The following is a 16,524-nucleotide window of genomic DNA, read 5'->3' as shown; positions in this document are numbered from 1 at the left end:
AATGCCAGCACCTAGGGCTTCTGGGAGAAGCGTCCTTAGTAGAGATGAGCGAACATACTCGTCCGAGCTTGATGCTCGTTCGAGCATTAGCGTACTCGAAACTGCTCGTTGCTCGGACGAGTATTTCGCCAGCTCGAGAAAATGGCATCTCCCGCCGTTTTGCTTTTTGGCGGCCAGAAACAGAGCCAATCACAAGCCAGGAGACTCTGCACTCCACCCAGCATGACGTGGTACCCTTACACGTCGATAGCAGTGGTTGGCTGGCCAGATCAGGTGACCCTGGAATAGACTAGCCCCTGCCCGCGCTGCTCGCATCATTCTCTGTCTGGATGCCGCTAGGGAGAGAGCTGCTGCTGGTCAGGGAAAGCGTTAGGCTGTTCTATTAGAATAGTGTTAGGCAGGAGTGATTCTACAAGAACCCAACAGCCCTTCTTAGGGCTACAGTAACGTTTTATTTTACTTTTTTCGGTTTGCCTGTGGCTGGGCTTGCTGGCATTAGTAGTGCAGCTAGTACCATATTGTGAGGAATTTGCTGGGAGACTTGCTACCGTTGTGTTTAGCTCTTAGTGACACACATATCCACCTCAAACACCGAAGTGGGACAATTTATTAGGGGTTTGATTTGAATTACGCCGAGTCTGCTGATTTATTTTTTTTTACGTTTATTTCTCTTATAACTCAAAGTCATCTGGCACAGCACAAAATCCAGTTGTGTGCTGTCAGTGTAGGTTAGAAACTAGCCATAGCAATAGGATAGCATCGTTTTGTTTAAAAAAAAAACACAAAAAACACAAAAATTTTTTTTTTGAAGTTTACACTTTAATTTTGAAAATGTTTAACCTGAGGGCTAGGGGTAGAGGACGAGGGCGTGGACGTGGGCGTCCAACTACTTCAGGGGTCAGAGGCCATGGTCCTGGGCGGGGTGAGACACCACCTGCTGATGAGGGAGCAGGGGAACGCCGCAGAGCTACACTCTCTAGGTTCATCATGTCTCAAGTTACTGGGACTCGTGGTAGAGCACTGTTGAGGCCAGAACAGTGCGAAGAGGTGATGTCGTGGATTGCGGACTATGCTTCTAGCCATTTGTCCGGTTGCTGCTGAGCTATTTTTCGATGCCCAGGTTTTCCAACGGTCGCAGTCTGTGGGTGATGATGACATTATTGACGTAGTGGAAGAAGTGTGTAAAGAGGTGTCGGACGATGAGGAGACACGGTTGTCAGACAGTGGTGAAGTTGTTGTCAGGGCAGGAAGTCCGAGGGGGGAGCAGACTGAGGGTTCGGAGGATGATGAGGTGACAGACCCAAGCTGGGTTGATAGGCCGGGTGAACACAGTGCTTCTGAGACGGAGGAGAGTCCTATAGCAGAACAGGTTGGAAGAGGCAGTGGTGGGGCCAGACGGAGAGGCAGGGCCAGAGCTGGTGCATCAGCGCCAAATTTTTCCCGTAGTCAAGCTCCCGTGGCGAGGGCTAGATTTTCAGAAGTCTGGAGGTTCTTTAAAGAAAAACACTGGATGACCGACGGACTGTGGTGTGCAACCTTTGCCAAACCAGGATCAGCAGGGGTTCCACCACTACTAGCTTAACTACCACCAGTATGCGCAGGCATATGAATGCTAAACACCCCACTCAATGGCACCAAGCCCGTTCACCTCCGGCCGGGCACACCACTGCTCCTTCCCCTGTGTCATCTGCTAGTCAGCCCCCTGCCCAGGACCCCGGCCCAAACACCTCCCGTGCGAAAACCCCATCTTCGCCTTCACGATCCTCCACAGCATCCACCAGCGTTCAGCTCTCCATACCCCAGACGCTGGAGCGCAAAAGGAAGTATAGCGCAACCCACCCACACGCCCAAGCCCTCAACGTGCACATCTCCAAGTTGCTTAGCCTGGAGATGCTGCCCTATAGGCTGGTAGAGACGGAGGCCTTTCGAAACCTCATGGCGGCGGCCGCCCCTCGGTATTCGGTCCCCAGCTGCCACTACTTTTCCCAATGTGCCGTCCCAGCCCTGCAAAAGCACGTGGCAGAGAACATCATCCGTGCCCTGACCAACGTCGTTTCTGACAAGGTCCACCTGACCACGGACACGTGGACGAGTGCTGCCGGGCAGGGCCACTATATATCGCTGACGGCACATTGGGTTAACTTGGTGGAGGCTGGGACCGAGTCTGACCCTGGGGCTGGTCATATACTGCCGACGCCGAGGATTGCGGGGCCTACCTCGGTCCAGGTCTCAAAGGCCTACTATGCCTCCTCCTCCTCCCACCCCTCCTCCACCTCCTCCTCCGAATTACCATCCGTGGGCATGGCGCCATCAGTCGGTAGCTCTAGGCACAGCAGCAGTGCTGTCGCTAAGCGACAGTAGGCGGTGCTCAAACTGCTGAGCCTAGGCGATAAAAGGCACACCGCCCAAAAGCTATTACAGGGCATCACGGCGCAGACTGATCTGTGGCTGGCACCGCTGAACCTGAAGCCAGGCATGGTTGTGTGTGACAATGGCCGTAACCTGGTGGCGGCTCTGCAACTCGGCAGACTGACACATGAGCCATGCCTGGCCCATGTGTTAAATCTCATAGTTCAGCGTTTCCTCAAGACATACCCCAATCTGTCTGATTTGCTCACGAAGGTCCGCCGCATCTGTGCGCATTTCAGGAAGTCCAGCACAGATGCTGCCACTCTCAGGGCAGCGCAGTGCCGCCTCCAACTGCCCGCTCACCGACTGTTGTGCGACGTGCCCACGAGGTGGAATTCAACATTAACCATGTTATCCAGAGTTTACCAGCAGCGCAGAGCGATTGTAGACTGCCAGATGTCAACTTCCACCAGAACTGGTAGTCAGGTCAGTCAGCTTCCTCAAGTCTACAATGAGGAGTGGACGTGGATGTCTAATATCTGTCAGGTGCTGAGTAACTTTGAGGAGTCAACACAGACGGTCAGTGGCGATGCCGCCATCATCAGTCTCACCATCCCGCTGCTTGGCCTGTTGAAAAACTCTCTGATCAGCATGAAGTCGGAAGCTTTGTGCTCGTCACGAGAGACGGGGGAAGATTCCCTTGTTGATAGCCAAAGCACCCTTAGGTCTGTTTCGCAGCGCATATCGGAGGAGGTGGAGGAGGATGAGGAGGAAGAGGAGGAGAATGTTGGCGAGACACAAGAGGGAAGCATTGCTCAGACCTCCACTGTTCAGCGTGTATGGGCAGAAGAAGAGGAGTTGGAGGAGTTGGAGGAGGAGGAAATGGGCAGTCAGGCCAGTGAGGGGAGTGAATTCTTGCGCGTTGGGACTCTGGCGCATATGGCAGATTTCATGCTAGGCTGCCTATCCCGTGACCCTCGCGTTCAAAGAATTTATTCCAGCACCAATTACTGGGTATTCACTCTCCTGGACCCACGGTACAAGCAAAATCTTTCCACTCTCATCCCTGGAGAGGAAAGGAGTGTGAGAATGCATGAATACCAGCAGGCCCTGGTGCACAAGCTGAAACAGTATTTCCCTTCTGACAGCGCTAGCGGCAGAGGGCGTACTTCTGCGGGACAAGTAGCGAGGGAGAGTAGGCGACCAGGCAGCTTGTCCAGCACTGGCAGGGGTACGCTTTACAAGGCCTTTGCCAGTTTTATGTCACCCCAGCAAGACAATGTCACCTGTCCCCAGTCTCGGCAGAGTAGGGCTGATCTTTACAGAAAGATGGTGAGGGAGTACATAGCTGACCATACCATTGTCCTAAATGATCACACAGCTCCCTACAACTACTGGGTTTCAAAGCTGGACATGTGGCACGAACTGGCGCTGTACGCCTTGGAGGTTCTTGCCTGCCCTGCCGCTAGCGTCTTGTCCGAGCGGGTTTTCAGTGCAGCTGGTGGCATCATCACCGATAAGCGTACACGCCTGTCGACTGACAGCGCTGACAGGCTGACGCTTATCAAGATGAATAAAGCCTGGATTTCCCAGAATTTCCATTCTCCACCAGGTGAAAGAAGCTCAACCTGAATAATGTATGCACTCCTCCTCCTCTTTGTCCTCCTTCTCCTCCTCTTTGTACACTAAAGCAGAGGAAACTGGCTATAGCTATAGTACTCTATGTATTTAATTTTTCTGGAGGGCCACCTACCCGGTCCTCTGTTTTAAACAATTTTTGGGAGTGCCACATACAGGCACTCAATCTATTTAATTTTTCTGGAGGACCACCTACCTGCTCCTCTGGTTTGAAAACTTTTTTGGACTGCCACATACAGGCACTCAATGTATTTAATTTTTCTGGAGGACCACCTACCTGCTCCTCTGGTTTGAAAACTTTTTTGGACTGCCACATACAGGCACTCAATCTATTTAATTTTTCTGGAGGACCACCTACCTGCTCCTCTGGTTTGAAAACTTTTTTGGACTGCCACATACAGGCACTATCCAAATTAAATTGTCTCCATAGCAGCCTCCACACGTCGTCTTTTTAGCTGCCTCCACACGTTGTCTTTATTGCTACCTCCACATGTCATCGCCATAGCTGCCTCCAAAAGTCGTCCATATAGCTGCCTCCATACATGGTCTCCTTATGAAACGAACTGTGTCAGGCAGAATTTTGGGTTGTTTTCATTGCTTCCACATCAAACTTGTTAACTTTGTTGCCACCCTGCTGGGTAATCCACAAAATATACTGGCAAACTTTTATCATTTACCGATATTATTTCAGCGCTTCTTGCGCATCTGTTTACATTCCCCTCACCCGCCATAACCCAAACTTATAAGAACGTTACTACTAGAGATGAGCGAACATACTCGTCCGAGCTTGATGCTCGTTCGAGCATTAGCGTACTCGAAACTGCTCGTTGCTCGGACGAATACTTCGCACGCTCGAGAAAATGGCAGCTCCCGCCGTTTTGCTTTTTGGCGGCCAGAAACAGAGCCAATCACAAGCCAGGAGACTCTGCACTCCACCCAGCATGACGTGGTACCCTTACACGTCGATAGCAGTGGTTGGCTGGCCAGATCAGGTGACCCTGGGATAGACTAGCCGCTGCCCGCGCTGCTCGGATCATTCTCTGTCTGGATGCCGCTAGGGAGAGAGCTGCTGCTGGTCAGGGACAGCGTTAGGGTGCTAGTAGATTACTGTTAGGCAGGAGTGATTCAACAAGAACCCAACAGCCCTTCTTAGGGCTACAATAACGTTATACTTTTTTTTTTTTGTTTGCTTGTGGCTGGGCTTGCTGGCACTAGTAGTGCAGCTAGTACCATATTGTGAGGAATTTGCAGGGGGGCTTGCTACCGTTGTGTTTAGCTCTTAGTGACACACATATCCACCCCAAAGGAGAATCCAAACGGCTTACTTACGCCTACAATAGCGTTATATATATTTTATTTCTGGTTGATCTGCTGGTGGCTGTCCTTGCTGCAGTGCATATACTAGCCAATTGTGAGGAATTTGGAGTGAGACTTGCGACCGCTGTGTTTAGCGCTTAGTGACGCACATATCCATCGCAAAGACCGAAGTGGGAAAATTTATTAGGGGTTGGATTTCAATTAGGCACAGTCTGCCATTTCCTTTTTATTTTCCTTTTATTTTTTCATAACTCAGCGTCATCTCATCAATGTGCTTTCATACTTGGCTAGAAAATAGCCAAAGGAGAATCCAAACGGCTTACTTACGCCTACAATAGCGTTATATATATTTTATTTCTGGTTGATCTGCTGGTGGCTGTCCTTGCGGCAGTGCATATACTAGCCAATTGTGAGGAATTTGGAGTGAGACTTGCGACCGCTGTGTTCTGCGCTTAGTGACGCACATATCCATCGCAAAGACCGAAGTGGGAAAATTTATTAGGGGTTGGATTTCAATTAGGCACAGTCTGCCATTTCCTTTTTATTTTCCTTTTATTTTTTCATAACTCAGCGTCATCTCATCAGTGTGCTTTCATACTTGGCTAGAAAATAGCCAAAGGAGAATCCAAACGGCTTACTTACGCCTACAATAGCGTTATATATATTTTATTTCTGGTTGATCTGCTGGTGGCTGTCCTTGCTGCAGTGCATATACTAGCCAATTGTGAGGAATTTGGAGTGAGACTTGCGACCGCTGTGTTTAGCGCTTAGTGACGCACATATCCATCACAAAGACCGAAGTGGGAAAATTTATTAAGGGTTGGATTTCAATTAGGCACAGTCTGCCATTTCCTTTTTATTTTCCTTTTATTTTTTCATAACTCAGCGTCATCTCATCAGTGTGCTTTCATACTTGGCTAGAAAATAGCCATAGCAATAGGATAGCATTGTTTGGTTTTAAAAACTAAAAAACACAAAAAAAAACTAAAAAACACAAAAAAACACAAAAAAAAGTATAAAAAAAAAATCAAAGTTATATAACTTTCATTTTCAAAATGTTTAACCCGAGGGCTAGGGGTAGAGGACGAGGACGAGGGCGGGGACGTGGGCGTCCATCTCCTGCAGGGGTCAGAGGCCGTGGTCCTGGGTGGGGTGAGACACCACCTGCTGATGAGGGAGCAGGGGAACGCCGCAGAGCTACACTCCCAAGGTTCATCATGTCTGAAGTTACTGGGACTCGTGGTAGAGCACTGTTGAGGCCAGAACAGTGCGAACAGGTGATGTCGTGGATTGCCGACAATGCTTCGAGCAATTTGTCCACCAGTCAGTCTTCCACGCAGTCCACCCATGTCACCGAAATCGGCACTCCTCCAGCTCCTGCACCTCAGCCTCCTCCCCCCCAGTCTGCCCCCTCCCAGGAAAATTTGGCATTTGAACCGCCATACTCTGAGGAACTGTTTTCTGGACCCTTCCCACAGTCACAAACCACTTGTCCGGTTGCTGCTGAGCAATTTTCCGATGCCCAGGTTTTCCACCAGTCGCAGTCTGTGGGTGATGATGACCTTCTTGACGTAGTGGAAGAAGTGTGTAAAGAGGTGTCGGACGATGAGGAGACACGGTTGTCAGACAGTGGTGAAGTTGTTGTCAGGGCAGGAAGTCTGAGGGGGGAGCAGACTGAGGGATCGGAGGATGATGAGGTGACAGACCCAAGCTGGGTTGAGAGGCCAGGTGAACACAGTGCTTCTGAGACGGAGGAGAGTCCTATAGTAGAACAGGTTGGAAGAGGCAGTGGTGGGGCCAGACGGAGAGGCAGGGCCAGAGCAGGTGCATCAGCGCCAAATGTGTCACGTAGTGAAGCTTCCGTGGCGAGGGCTCCCGCGGTGAGGGCTAGATTTTCAGAAGTCTGGAGGTTCTTTAAGGAAACACCGGATGACCGACGGACTGTGGTGTGCAACCTTTGCCAAACCAGGATCAGCATGGGTTCCACCACTACTAGCTTAACTACCACCAGTATGCGCAGGCATATGAATGCTAAACACCCGAATCAGTGGCACCAAGCCCGTTCACCTCCGGCCGTGCACACCACTGCTCCTTCCCCTGTGTCAGCTGATAGTCAGCCCCCTGTCCAGGACCCTGGCACAAAAACCCCATCGTCGCCTCCACGATCCTCCACAGCATCCACCAGCGTTCAGCTCTCCATACCCCAGATGCTGGAGCGGAAAAGAAAATATAGTGCAACCCACCCGCACGCCCAAGCCCTTAATGTCCACATCTCCAGATTGCTTAGCCTGGAGATGCTGCCCTATAGGCTAGTAGAGACCGAGGCCTTTCGCAACCTCATGGCGGCGGCCGCCCCTCGGTATTCGGTCCCCAGCCGCCACTACTTTTCCCGATGTGCCGCCCCAGTCCTGCACCAGCATGTGTCAGACAACATCATCCATGCCCTGACCAACGCCGTTTCTGACAAGGTCCACCTGACCACGGACACGTGGACGAGTGCTGCCGGGCAGGGCCACTATATATCGCTGACGGCACATTGGGTTAACTTGGTGGAGGCTGGGACCGAGTCTGACCCTGGGGCTGGTCATATACTGCCGACGCCGAGGATTGCGGGGCCTACCTCGGTCCAGGTCTCAAAGGCCTACTATGCCTCCTCCTCCTCCCACCCCTCCTCCACCTCCTCCTCCGAACTACCATCCGTGGGCATGGCGCCATCAGTCGCTAGCTCTAGGCACAGCAGCAGTGCCGTCGCTAAGCGACAGCAGTCGGTGCTCAAACTGCTGAGCCTAGGCGATAAAAGGCACACCGCCCAAGAACTATTACAGGGCATCACGGCGCAGACTGATCTGTGGCTGGCACCGCTGAACCTGAAGCCAGGCATGGTTGTGTGTGACAACGGCCGTAACCTGGTGGCGGCTCTGCAACTCGGCAGACTGACACATGTGCCATGCCTGGCCCATGTGTTAAATCTGATAGTTCAGCGTTTCCTCAAGACATACCCCAATCTGTCAGATTTGCTCACGAAGGTGCGCCGCATCTGTGCGCATTTCAGGAAGTCCAGCACAGATGCTGCCACTCTCAGGGCAGCGCAGCGCCGCCTCCAACTGCCCGCTCACCGACTGTTGTGCGACGTGCCCACGAGGTGGAATTCAACATTAACCATGTTATCCAGAGTTTACCAGCAGCGCAGAGCGATTGTAGACTGCCAGATGTCAACTTCCACCAGAACTGGTAGTCAGGTCAGTCAGCTTCCTCAAGTCTACAATGAGGAGTGGACGTGGATGTCTGATATCTGTCAGGTGCTGAGTAACTTTGAGGAGTCAACACAGATGGTCAGTGGCGATGCCGCCATCATCAGCCTCACCATCCCGCTGCTTGGCCTGTTGAAAAACTCTCTGATCAGCATGAAGTCGGAAGCTTTGCGCTCGTCACAAGAGACGGGGGAAGAAGATTCCCTTGTTGATAGCCAAAGCACCCTCAGGTCTGTTTCTCAGCGCATATCGGAGGAGGTGGAGGAGGATGAGGAGGAAGAGGAGGAGAATGTTGGCGAGACACAAGAGGGAAGCATTGCTCAGACCTTCACTGTTCAGCGTGTATGGGCAGAAGAAGAGGAGTTGGAGGAGTTGGAGGAGGAGGAAATGGGCAGTCAGGCCAGTGAGGGGAGTGAATTCTTGCGCGTTGGGACTCTGGCGCATATGGCAGATTTCATGCTAGGCTGCCTATCCCGTGACCCTCGCGTTCAAAGAATTTATTCCAGCTCCGATTACTGGGTATTCACTCTCCTGGACCCACGGTACAAGCAAAATCTTTCCACTCTCATCCCTGGAGAGGAAAGGAGTGTGAGAATGCATGAATACCAGCAGGCCCTGGTGCACAAGCTGAAACAGTATTTCCCTTCTGACAGCGCTAGCGGCAGAGTGCGTAGTTCTGCGGGACAAGTAGCGAGGGAGAGTAGGCGAGCAGGCAGCTTGTCCAGCACTGGCAAGGGTACGCTTTACAAGGCTTTTGCCAGCTTTATGTCACCCCAGCAAGACACTGTCACCTGTCCCCAGTCTCGGCAGAGTAGGGCTGATCTTTACAGAAAGATGGTGAGGGAGTACGTAGCTGACCATACCATCGTCTTAAATGATCACACAGCTCCCTACAACTACTGGGTTTCAAAGCTGGACATGTGGCACGAACTGGCGCTGTACGCCTTGGAGGTTCTTGCCTGCCCTGCCGCTAGCGTCTTGTCCGAGCGGGTTTTCAGTGCAGCTGGTGGCATCATCACCGATAAGCGTACACGCCTGTCGACTGACAGCACTGACAGGCTGACGCTTATTAAGATGAATAAAGCCTGGATTTCTCATAATTTCCAATCTCCACCAGGTGAAGGAAGCTCAACCTGAATAATTTATGCACTCCTCCTCCTCCTCATTTTCCTCCTTCTCCTCCTCTTTGTACACTAAAGCAGAGGAAACTGGCGATTTTTTGACAGGGCCCACTGGCTCTAGCTATAGTACTTTATGCATTTAATTTTTCTGGAGGGCCACCTACCTGCTCCTCTGTTTTAAACAATTTTTGGGAGTGCCACATACAGGCACTCAATCTATTCCATTTTTCTGGAGGGCCACCTACCTGCTCCTCTGGTTTGAAAACTTTTTTGGACTGCCACATACAGGCACTCAATCTATTCCATTTTTCTGGAGGGCCACCTACCTGCTCCTCTGGTTTGAAAACTTTTTTGGACTGCCACATACAGGCACTCAATCTATTCCATTTTTCTGGAGGGCCACCTACCTGCTCCTCTGGTTTGAAAACTTTTTTGGACTGCCACATACAGGCACTCAATCTATTCCATTTTTCTGGAGGGCCACCTACCTGCTCCTCTGGTTTGAAAACTTTTTTGGACTGCCACATACAGGCACTCAATCTATTCCATTTTTCTGGAGGGCCACCTACCTGCTCCTCTGGTTTGAAAACTTTTTTGGACTGCCACATACAGGCACTATCCAAATTAAATTGTCTCCATAGCAGACTCCACACGTTGTCTCCATTGCTACCTCCAAAACTCGTCCATATAGCTGCCTCCATACATCGTCCCCTTATCAAACGAGGTGTGTCAGGCAGAAATTTGGGTTGTTTTCATGGATTCCACATCAAAGTTGTTAACTTTGTCGCCACCCTGCTGTGTTATCCACAAAATATACTGGCAAACTTTTATGATTAACCGATATTATTTCAGCGCTTCTTGCGCATCTGTTTACATTCCCCTCACCCGCCATATCCTAAACTTATAAGAACGCTACTACACTTGATCTTATACAAAAGGTTCTTAGAAGTGCTGTTTGGGGAGTAGCCTAGAGACAGGGGCTTGGATTGGCGAAAGCTCGCCTGGCAGCGGAGCGCCAGCTCCATGCCAAGATCCAACTAACATAGTTTTAACTGCAGCACCTTTAATCTACTACTAGTTCACTGCCTCCATACATGGTCCCCTTATTAAACGAGCTGTGTCAGGCAGAATTTTGGGTTGTTTTCATGGCTTCCATGTTAACTTTGTCGCCACCCTGCTGTGTAATCCACAAAATATACTGGCAAACTTTTATCATGTACCGATATTATTTGAGCGCTTCTTGCTCACCTCCTTTGGTTCCTCTCTGCCACCCATTGGTTTGAAGCCTGAGTCCATTTAGGGTATGTCGCCATGCCACTCTCTAGCCTGCTGCCGCTGCCTCTGCATGCCGTCCCCTATAGTGTCAGGGTCAATTATTGGATGTTTTAGATGCTATCTAGCTTCATTCTGTCACTCTGTCATGGCCATGCTGTTGCCCATAATTTTGGCATAATGGTGCGATTATGCAGCCTCAGAGGCATCCATGCATGCTGCCCCTGCTGTTTCCTGTCCATTTCCGTGGTGTTTCCATCCTTTTCTGAGGTTCCCAGGTGTTTGGCCAAGCTTCCCTGTGCAGAGCCTTGGTCCCCTTGAAAAATGCTCGAGTCTCCCATTGACTTCAATGGGGCTCGTTATTCGAGACGAGCACTCGAGCATCGGGAAAAATTCGTCTCGAATAACGAGTACCCGAGCATTTTAGTGCTCGCTCATCTCTAGTTACTACACTTGATCTTATACAAAAGGTTCTTAGAAGTGCTGTTTGGGGAGTAGCCTAGAGACAGGGGCTTGGATTGGTAAAAGCTCGCCTGGCAGCGGAGCGCCAGCTCCATCCCAAGATCCAACTAACATAGTTTTAACTGCAGCACCTATAATCTACTAATAGTTCACTGCCTCCATACATGGTCCCCTTATCAAACGAGCTGTGTCAGGCAGAATTTTGGGTTGTTTTCATGGCTTCCACATCAAACTTGTTAACTTTGTCGCCACCCTGCTGTGTAATCCACAAAATATACTGGCAAACTTTTATCATTTACCGATATTATTTCAGCGCTTCTTGCGCATCTGTTTACATTCCCCTCACCCGCTATAACCCAAACTTATAAGAACGCTACTACACTTGATCTTATACAAAAGGTTCTTAGAAGTGCTGTTTGGGGAGTAGCCTAGAGACAGGGGCTTGGATTGGCGAAAGCTCGTCTGGCAGCGGAGCGCCAGCTCCATCCCAAGATCCAACTAACATAGTTTTAACTGCAGCACCTTTAATCTACAACTAGTTCACTGCCTCCATACATCGTCCCCTTATCAAACGAGCTGTGTCAGGCAGAATTTTCAGGTGTTTCACCAGATACATAGTGGAACTCGGCCCATCTGTCGCCGCCATGCTGGAGACCTGAAGTTGCAATCATAGCAGCGCAATATGGATGCCCCATACTGTCGCTCTTAATCATGGAACCATTTCCGAAAAACAATTAAAAATAGAACCACTATGCTATTCCATTATTCCTAGGTGAAATATTCAAACGACCCCGCCTGCTTTGAAAATTATAATTTTTTCAAAGTAAACGCTTCTGGCCCCCAGGCCCATTTTGCGTGGGGAGGAGCCGAGAGACAGGGGCTTGGACAGGCGAAAGCTCGCCTGGCAGCGGACCGCCAGCTCCATCCCAAGATTAGGCAGTCTCAGAGGCATCCATGCATGCTGCCCCTGCTGTTTCCTGTCCATTTCGCCTCCACGACCCTCCACAGCGTCCACCAATGTCTCCATGTGCGACTTTCAACTGTCTATACCCCAGACGCTGGAGCACGAGAGGATATGCAGCACATCATCCCCTTATCAAACGAGCTGTGGCAGGCAGAATTTTCAGGTGTTTCACCAGATACATAGTGGAAACCGGCCCATCTGTCGCCACCATGCTGGCGACCTGAAGTTGCAATCATAGCAGCGCAATATGGATGCCCCATACTGTAGCTCTTAATCATGGAAGTCGTCTCCATGGCTGCCCCACATGTCGTCCCCTTATCAAACGAGCTGTGTCAGGCGCATTTTTCGGGTGTTTCACCATATATGTTATGGAACTTGGTCACTATGTCGCCACCATGCTGTGTTATCGACTAAATATACCATCAACCTTTTGTTCACAGAGGAAATCATTTCAGCGCTTCTTGCTCACCTCCTTTGGTTCCTCTCTGCCACCCATTGGTTTGAAGCCTGAGTCCATTTGGGGTATGTCGCCATGCCACTCTCTAGCCTGCCGCTGCTGCCGCTGCCTCTGCATGCCGTCTTCTATAGTGTCAGGGTCAATTATTGGATGTTTTAGATGCTATCTAGCCTCATTCGGTCACTCTGTCATGGCCATGCTGTTGCCCATAATTTTGGCATAATGGTGCGATTAAGCAGCCTCAGAGGCATCCATGCATGCTGCCCCTGCTGTTTCCTGTTCATTTCCGTGGTGTTTCCATCATTTTCTGAGGTTTCCAGGTGTTTGGCCAAGCTTCCCTGTGCAGAGCCTTGGTCCCCTTGAAAAATGCTCGAGTCTCCCATTGACTTCAATGGGGCTCGTTATTCGAGACGAGCACTCGAGCATCGGGAAAAGTTCATCTCTAATAACGAGCACCCGAGCATTTTAGTGCTCGCTCATCTCTAGTCCTTAGGTGTCAATTCAGCTTCTCCATGCCTGACTGTTCTAGTGCGGTTCGGTACTGTTCGGTACTGGTCCTCCCATGCAAGTCTCAGCATTCCTGGACTGGACTTTGTGGATGCCGCTCTGATCTCCCGCCATCACATTCCGGTGGTTCCCCCCAAGTCACCCCTGGTCATTTCTTCCGTGAGCGGACAACTTCTTTCCGATCCGGTCCCATCCGCCTTCAAGTTGGAGTCCTACATCATGAAAGACTGGTCTTCTATTTCCTGCCTCACTCCACATCTCCTCTTCTGGCTCTTCTTTGGCTTCAACTCCATGCTCCACTCCTCAATTGGAAGACTGGTGAGAGCCTGCATTGGGTCCTCAAATGCCAATCTTGATGCATGGGGGCACCACTTCCGGTCCTGACCTCTTCTGTGTCTTCCAAGTCTCTGGAGGGTCTGCCAGCTTGTTACCTGGACTTTACGGATGTTTTCTCTAAGAAACAAGTGGAGACTTTGCCACCGCGTCGTCCCTATGATTAGCCTGTGGATCTCCTTCCGGGTGCCACTCTTCCCAGAGGTCGTGTCTATCCACTTTCTGTTCCCAAGACAGCTGCCATGTCCGAATACATCATGGAAAACTTACAGAGGGGTTTCATATGCAAGTCCTCCTCTCCAGCTGGCGCAGTTTTCTTCTTTGTCACCAAGAAGGACGGCTCCTTACGTCCCAGTATAGACTATCGTGGGCTGAACAAGATCACGGTTAAAAACCGCTACCCCCTGCCATTGATTATGGAACTCTTTGATCGCCTAAGTGGTTCCAGGGTGCTCTCCAAGCTGGATTTCCCTGGTGCTTACAATCTCATCTGGATCCACAAAGGTGACGAGTGGAGGAATATTTAGTAATGCCCTTTGGACTGCTTAATGCCCCTGCTGTCTTTCAGGAATTTGTTAATGACATTTACCGGGACCTTCTCTACTGTATACTTGTGTCATGGTCTACCTGGATGACATCTTGGTGTACTCTCCAGACCTTGAATCCCACCAGACACACGTAGGTCAAGTTCTTGGTCGACTTTGTTCCAATCGTCTCTACACCAAGCTGGAAAAATGCCAGTTTAACCAGCACAGCCTTCCATTCCTGGGTTATATAATTTCCGACAGAGGCCTCCAGATGGACCCCCCGAAACTGTCTGCATTTCTTCAGTGGCCACGCCAAGAAGGCCTCCGAGCCATACAGAGGTTCCTGGGTTTTGTCGGTAAACTATTACCGACAGTTTATTCTGCTTTTTTCCACTCTGGTGTCTCCCATCGTGGCACTCACCAAGAAGGGTGCCAATCCACGTGCTTGTTCTCCTACAGTTGAAGAGGCCTTCTCCAAGTTGAATTCCACTTTTGCCTCGGCTCTAATAGATAGATAGATAGATAGATAGAATACTTTATTATCCCCACAGGGGAGATTAATTGTGTTCCAACAACACAAGCATCCACATAACAATAAAATATACAAATTACACATATACAAACAATTCAGACAATGACATTCATAGTACTCACCAGGCCTGATACGAAGAAACCTTTTCATCTTGAGGTGGATGTGTCCTCCGTAGGAGCTGGAGTGGTGCTCACCCAGAAAGGGCCCAAGGGCCAAACTTCCACATGCAGCTTCTTTTCCAAGACCCTTTCTACAGCTGAAAGGAGATTGGAGACAGAGAGCTGTTGGCCATCAAACTTGCACTGGAAGAATGGCGGTATCTTCTGGAGGGAGCTCTCCATCCCGTTAGTGTGTACACTGACCACAAGAACTTACAGTTCCTCCAGACAGCTCAGCGCCTTAATCCAAGGGAAGCCTAGTGGTCATTGTTTTTCTTTCGCTTCGACCTGCTGATCCATTTTCGTCCGGCTGACCAACTTGTTGTTGCAGCTCCGGTGGTTATTCGGCAGCTTCCTCCCGGCAAAACATATGTTAGACATGCTCTCCGGAAGAGGATTTTGTCTTGAGGATATTCTTCTTGTGTGGCTGGGCATCCTGGGGTGCAATGCGCCGTGCCCCTCATCTCCCGCTACTACTGGTGGCCAGACCTGGTCAAAGATGTTCGGGAGTTTGTGGGATCCTGCTCCTCCTGCGCCCGCAACAAAGCCTCTCGTTTCAAACCGGCTGGACTGTTACTTCCATTGCCCATACCCAGTCGCCCGTGGTCCCACGTGGTAATGGATTTTGTAACCACCTGTCTCCTCGGGCAGTACTGTCATCTGGGTGGTGATGGACCAGTTTTCAAAGATGTCCCATTTTGTTCCCCTTCCAGGTCTTCCATCTTCCCCACAACTTGCCAGTTTGTTCTTGAAGCAGATCTTATGGCTCCATGGTCTTCCGCTACACATCGTGTCCGATCGAGGAGTCCAGTTTGTGTCCAAATTCTGGCGTTCCTTGTGTCACCAGCTGCATGTCAACCTAGACTTTTCTTCTGTCTACTACCCTCAGTCGAATGGTCAAATAGAGAGGGTGAACCAGACTCTGGGCTGCTACCTCTGCCACTTCGTCTCAGCCCGTCAAGACAACTGGGCTGACCTACTACCTTGGGCTGAGTTCTCCTACAATTCCCTGGACTCGGGGTCTACTGGCTCTGCACCATTCTTTGTGGTCTATGGTCGGATTCCTAGCCCTCCTCTTCCGCTGTCCACTTCCTTTGATGTCCCTGCGGTAGAGGTTCTGGTGCAGGACCTCAAGTCTATTTGGGACCAGACCCGCCAGTCCCTTCTGCAAGCTACAGAGCGTACCAAGACCCAGGCTGATAAGAAACGTCGAGCTCCTCCTGTCTTCTCTCCTGGTGCCAAAGTATGGTTATCCTTCCAGATACATCCAGCTTAAGATACCCAGCTACAAACTTTCCTTTATCTATGCGCATCCTGAACTCCTACCATTTCTCCCTCCTGAAGCCAGTCATCTTGAAACGCTTCTCCCAGCAATCCCACACTCCTACTCCGGAGGCAGATTCCCCAGATGTCTATGAGGTTAAGGAGGTTCTGGACATGAAGATCGTGAGGGGTAAGCAGTTCTTTCTTGAAGACTGGAAGGGGTTCGGGCCTGAGGAGAGATCCTGGGAGCCCGAAGAGAGCATTTTGGATCGGATTCTCCTCCAGAGGTTTCTTGGGACCAAGAAGAAGAGGGGAAGGCTGAAGGGAGGGTAGTGTCATGGGCATGGGAACCTGCTCCCTAGGGCGCACACAC

Source organism: Engystomops pustulosus, chromosome 3 (genome assembly GCF_040894005.1).
Source record: "Engystomops pustulosus chromosome 3, aEngPut4.maternal, whole genome shotgun sequence".
Taxonomy (NCBI): domain Eukaryota; kingdom Metazoa; phylum Chordata; class Amphibia; order Anura; family Leptodactylidae; genus Engystomops; species Engystomops pustulosus.
Note: the sequence above shows the minus strand (reverse complement) of the source record.